At 45.6% G+C, this 6308-nt stretch overlaps 1 pseudogene; it reads left to right on the forward strand.

Annotated features, from left to right (window-relative positions):
• Positions 1-2408: 2408 nt before the first annotated feature.
• LOC136637576 (5S ribosomal RNA) lies at positions 2409-2528 on the forward strand (annotated as a pseudogene).
• The last annotated feature ends 3780 nt before the right edge of the window (positions 2529-6308 follow it).

Below are 6308 nucleotides of genomic sequence, written 5' to 3' on the forward strand. Positions count from 1 at the left end.
GACTGTTGCTTTTTTCCTTCTGGAATTGTGTGTCACTGATGAATAATGTGGAGGACACCACTCCCAGGAAGGAAAAAAATTTGAAGTAAAAGGCATTCCCCCCCCCCCCCATGAACAGAATGTTAAACAGTATTCTGTATGCTCTTGCCATGTGCAAAGAACTAAAGCAGCACCAGCAATGGACACAAGCAACAGTTCTCTTTCTCATTTGTGCTGGGTCTGAAAGTGCTAAACAGCCTAGATTAGGGGTGTCAAACTTGTTTCATACATTGGGCCAGATAGCATTTATGGCACCTGATGAAGGCCAAAAGTGATGCCATTGAGCAGGAAGTGATGTCACTAAGCTGGGGATGACCAGAGATAAATGCTTGTTTCTCATTTAAGAACTCATTAGGTGCCAATGACAGAAGAGAAGATATGCACATCTTGATCATATTTTCAAGATATGGGACAGCCCAATCATTACGCTTTTCTGCTGAGGTATCACTATGCAGCTCAGCAGCTTTGCAGCTCAGCGACTGAGAGCTGCTCTGCAAAGTGACACCTCAGCAGAAGCACTGCTACTGAAAGGCTGGTGACAGTTGGGCTTTCCCAGAGCCTCAGCAGCTTCTCCCTTTGTCATCCCTCTTGGCCTGCCTCTTCCCATGTACTGTTCCTCACCTTCTGAGACCTCATTCTGCCTCTTTCTTCCAGTGCCTGGGCAGAAGTGGTACTGCTGAAAGGGCAGCACTGGGAAAGTACAATTATCATGCTGGCTCCCCTTTCAGCAGTGACAACTCAGCAGAAGCAGTGCTGCTGAAAGGGTGGCATTATTATTATTATTATTATTATTATTATTATTATTATTATTATTATTATTATTATTATTAACAGTATTTATATACCGCTTTTCAACTAAAAGTTCACAAAGCGGTTTACAAAGAAAAATCAAATAACTAAATGGCTCCCTGTCCCAAAAGGGCTCACAATCTAAAAAGATGCAAATGAATACCAGCAGACAGCCACTAGAGCAGACAGTGCTGGGGTGAGGTGGGCCAGTTACTCTCCCCTTGCTAAAAAAAGAAGCACCCACTTGAAAAAGTGCCTCTTACCCAATTAGCAGGGGTTAGCTAATGGGTTAGCTAATTATTATGGCATGCATAATAATTGGGGGCCAAATCCTATCCAGTTTTCCAGCTGGTGCACTGGGGTGTGCACTGCATCCTGTGGTGGGGAGGCAGTCACAGAGGCCTCCTCAAGATATGGGAACATTTGTTCCCTTACCTCGGGGCTGCATTGCAGCTGCACCAGTGCTGGAAAATTGGATAGGATTGGGCCCTGGGTTGTCCTAGCTCTGTCCTTTCAGCAGTGCCTTTTCTGCTGATGCATGATTTCTCAGCTCAGCAGCTGATGATGGTGCTGGGAGAACACAATTATCACAGGAGCCAGATAAAGAGAGCCAGGATGGTGTAGTGGTTTGGGAGGTGGACTTAGACCTGGTTAGAATCCCCCCCTCAGCTATGAAGCTTCTTGGGTGACCTTGGGCCAGTCACTTTCTCTCAGCCTCACCTACCTCACAGGGTTGTTGTGAGGACAACAGGAGGGGAGCAGCTGTGCACACCGCCCTGAGCTCTTTGGTGGTATAAAAATGTGAATGAATGAATGAATGAATGAAGAGCTTGTGTGAGCTGGATCCTTGCTCCACTCTATCTGCCCTTGTTTCTCATTATTCCCCTTCCTGCAACCACACTACAACAACTCTATGACCTTCAATTGCCTGGTAGCCTCTTTATCAAGACTCCATTATTCCCTCTGTGCATGGAACACCCTCCCTGAACATGTACATAGTGCCCCCTTTTTTTGCTTCCTTCACATCCATCCTCAAAAGTTCTTCCATATGGCCTTTGGATTTTCACTTTAGTCCTCATTCCAGCTGTGTAACCAAGTTCTAAGTAAATGCACTTGCCCATGTTAATCCCTCACTAAGGGCCCAATCCAATTTTCCAGTGCAGGTGCAGCTGTGCCAATGAGGTGTGCATTGCATCCTTCGGTGGGGAGACAGTCACAGAGGCCTCTCCAAGGTAAGGGAATGTTTGTTACCTTATCTCAGGGCTGCATTGCGGCTGTACCAGTGCTGGCAAATTGAATAGGATTGGGCCCTAAGTGCCCAGTGCTGATGCAGCCACAATGCAGACCTAAGGTGAGGGAACAAGCATTCCCTTACCTTGAGGAGACCTCCATGGCTACCCACTCATTGCAGGATGCAGCACATTCCCTGTTGGCACAGAGCATTGGCACTGGAAAGTTGGATAGGATTGGGCCCTAATCTGTCTCTTCCCCCCCCTTCTGAGGTTTTCACATTTTTTGTTTTCGATTGTAAATTTCTCAAAGGAAGTGGCCTGTCTGCTTTTGGCTATGAAATGGCATGCGTCTGCAGCAACTGTTACCCTGCACATCCCTGATCTTGTCTGATCTCGGAAGCTAAGCAGGGTCAGGCCTGGTTAGTACTTGGATGGGAGACCGCCTGGGAATACCGGGTGCTGTAGGCTTATACCATAGTCTTTCGAGACTGAAGGTTGCCAACCATGGCATGCGTCTCTACATGTACTGGAGCATGGATCCTGGTGCAAATCTGATGCATCAAATTCTGCTCTATTAGTATCTTGGCATTTGGATAGTCTCCCGCTGGCACATTCAGAGGTTATAGATTCAAATTGTGTATCATTCCCAATTATGGTTTTAAAACCAAATTAGTTTAGGAAGGAGAGTGAGTCACTCATGGTTTTTGAACATTTGGTGGTGGAAATTCTGGTGTTATGGTTACTTTATTTGAAACAGAACAAAGTTGCCATGGACTATTGTGTGAAGGACTTTATATATGTCAGCTATCCCAATGACATTGCAGAGATTACTCATGAATAAATCTATTTGCCAGATACCAGGGTTTGTCCTTGGCAGGCCTTGGCCACTTGTCCAGCCACAGAAGTCTATCAGCCAAAGATTATTGGTTTGAGATGATATCTGGAAATTCTGATCTCACATGTTCAAGACCAAGAGAACCTGTGGTTCCCTTGAATGCTTTTGTTTTAAAAGTTCCTCTTTTACTTTTGAATGCCTCACTTTGTACATCCATATGTACAAATTTTTTCCTAAATCTTTTCTTTTACAAATGTAAAAAAGACAGCCAATACGTATTTATTTTGTGCTGTCTTATGACTTGTTTTTTCTTTACATGCAAAACTGCAACAGTTTGTACAGTCAAAATTTGGATGAATGTTTGAACTCTTAGAGCAGCAGCCCTCCTGTTCCAGACTCTTTCCAGGTATTGACATCAGGGTACTTGGCCTGTAGTTTCCCCTGGATATTCCTTTTCCCTTTGATCAGATTGAAAAACTATTTGGCCTCCTCCCTGGCAGCCTCTCAGAGCTTTCGTTTCTTAGGACAAGTACAGGAACTATCTGGGGAGAGCCAGGTCAGTTGGCTTCCAGAATGCCAACTGGAATTCTGACTAATAGCTATTCCGACTTCTTTGCTGAGGGAAATTTAGAACAGATAGTGGCAGGGCTGTGACACTTAGGGCGCAATCCTAACCAATTTTCCAGCACTGACATAGGTGTGCCAATGTAGCATGTGTTGCGTCCTGCACTGGGAGGCAGTCAAGGGGGGCCTCCTCAAGGTAAGGGCATGTTTGTTACCTTACCTTGGGCCTGCATTGCAGCAATATTTCAGTGCTGAAATATTGGTTAGGATTGCCCCTTTAGAAATGAATAGGAGCCAACAAGCGTTTGTCAACATTTCTAGGAGCCAACATGCTTTTGTCAAAAATAACTCATGCCAGGCTAATCTCATTTCCTTCTTTGATAGAGTGACTAGTCTGGTGGACAGTGTACTAATCTTTCGACACAGTGTACTTAGATTTCAGCAAAAGTTTTTTACAGTCTCCCATGGTATTCTTGTAGATAAAATAGTAAAATCTGAGCTAGGTAGTACCAGTGGCCTCACTAGAATTCAAGTCACCCGTTGCGGGAGGCCTGCGCGTCACCCCATGTAGTGGGCGGGGCAATGCCCCAGGTGGGCATGGTGATGTACCATTGCCCTGCCCCAACGGTTTTTTGGCTGTACCTTTTGTTATAACACAGATATTTCAATGTGGTTTGTTTCATTGCATTCTGCATGAATTTACACATTGATTGATATATAACATGATGGTCTTATTCCTCCAAACTCTGATTTTAGTGATTTTGAAAACTTGTAGAGTCTCTCTCTCTCTCTCTCTCTCACACACACACCCCGTGTCAGCTTATTAACACCTTATTGCAGCAGTTCTCAAACTTTTAGCACTGGGACCCACTTTTTAGATTGACAATCTGTCCAGGACCCATTGGAAGTGATATAATGGCCAGAAGTGACATCATCAAGCAAATTAAAATTAAAATTAAAATTAAAATTAAAATTAAAAATAATAATAATAATAATAATAATAATAATAATAATAATAATAATACAGGTATTTACCGCCTTTCTTGGTCATCAGATTTCTCGTCATACTTTATTCAAGGCGGTTTACATAGGCAGGCTATTTAAATCCCCGTAGGGATTTTTTACAATTGAAAGAAGGTTCTATCTTTCAAGAACCACAACGTTTCAGATGTTTCTTTCTGATCTGGTTTCACATTCTGGCCTCCATCCTCCCACGCTCAGAGCAGATGGAATAACTCGGCTCAGCTTGTCAGCTGCTTCAAAGTCGCACTGGTGGCCTCGAGGTGGCCTCGAACTGGCGACCTTGTGGATGTTATCTTCAGGCAAATGGAGGCTCTACCCTCTAGACCAGACCTCCTGCCCAGACCAGACCTCCTGCCTAAAATAAAAGAAATAATTAAATAAGGGGGAGCCAGTCCTGTTCCACCAGGTGAATCAACTCTGAAGTAAGTCCTATTGTGGTCAATGGGGCTTACTCTGAGGAAAGTGTGGGTAGGATTGCAGACTGTGAGCCCAATCCTATGCATGTCTACTCTGCAATAAGTCCCATAGTGGTCAATGAGGCTTACTCTCAGGAAAGTGTGGGTAGGATTGCAGCCTGTGAGCCCAATCCTATGCATGTCTGCTCTGCAGTAAGTCCCATAGTGGTCAATGAGGCTTACTCTCAGGAAAGTCTGGGTAGAATTGCAACCTGTGAGCCCAATCCTATGCATGTCTACTCAGAAGAAGTAAGAAGTAATGTTTACGTAAGAAGTAAGTGACTCCATAGTGGTCAATGGAGTTTACTATGTAGTCTGCCTGCAATAACACCCCCCCCCCCAAGAATCAGTGAGATTTCCAGCCCTCCCCAGCACCCAGCTTAAAGTTCTTCTGTTTCAGGCATATCAAGATAAGGACCCACCTGGCTTTGCAAGTGCAAAATGGAAAACATGCCCCTTACCAGTTCAAGCCACTTTTTTGTCCTTTTTAGTGGAGGGGGAGGCTGCCTCTGGACATTTATTGCACTCCAGTTCCATCAGATCAGGACCATTCTGGTGTCTTCACATTCCCCTTTGCCTGGCCTGACCACCAGCCAAGGCACGTCTGCCTACTCATGAGTAAATGCAACATGAGGCTGCTTCACTTTCCATAGGGCTCCATAGACTCGCAGCTAGGAGGGGGGACCTCCTTCTCTGTGTTTTTGGGGGCTGCATTCATTGGATCAGGACCATTCTGACCTCTTTGGAGTCCTCTCAGCGTGCCTCTCAGCCTGCTTTGACTAAGGCAAGTCTGCCTACTTGCGAGTAAATGCGACCATGTGGCTTTGTTTCGGGCTCAGCCTCGCAGCTGGGAGGGGGGAACTTCTTGGGTGCTTTGGGGGGCTGCATTCATTGGATCGGGACCATTCTGGTGTCATTGGATTCCTCTCAGCCTGCCCTTTCCAATGGACTATGGCAAGTACGCCTACTCGCGAGTAAACATGCGATACGGCTCACTTTCACTTTCCATAGGGCTCCATGCATTTTTTCTTTCTGGTTTTTTGGCCGTAACTTTTGAAGGAAAGGAGCTATTTCAATTCCGTTTCTTGCACCGCGTTCCGCTGGACATTCCACATCCAACGGTGTAAGGCATGATGGGGTAGCTCCTAACGCTGCGATGTCAGCGCATCCTCCCCCCAGGGCCCATCACCCCCCCACGCGTCACCTGGTGTGGCCTGCACCCCCCCCCCGCACCTCCTAGTGATGCCAGTGGGTGGTACTCTTGTTAGATGGATTCAAGCTGGTTTGGGGTGAGGAAGGGCATCCCAGTTTCATACCAAATTTGGGGATGCAAATCTCCCTGGTGGCAGCAAATCTACTGAATATTTTGTT

The sequence above is a fragment of the Tiliqua scincoides genome, chromosome 1 (assembly GCF_035046505.1).
Source record: "Tiliqua scincoides isolate rTilSci1 chromosome 1, rTilSci1.hap2, whole genome shotgun sequence".
Lineage (NCBI taxonomy): Eukaryota > Metazoa > Chordata > Lepidosauria > Squamata > Scincidae > Tiliqua > Tiliqua scincoides.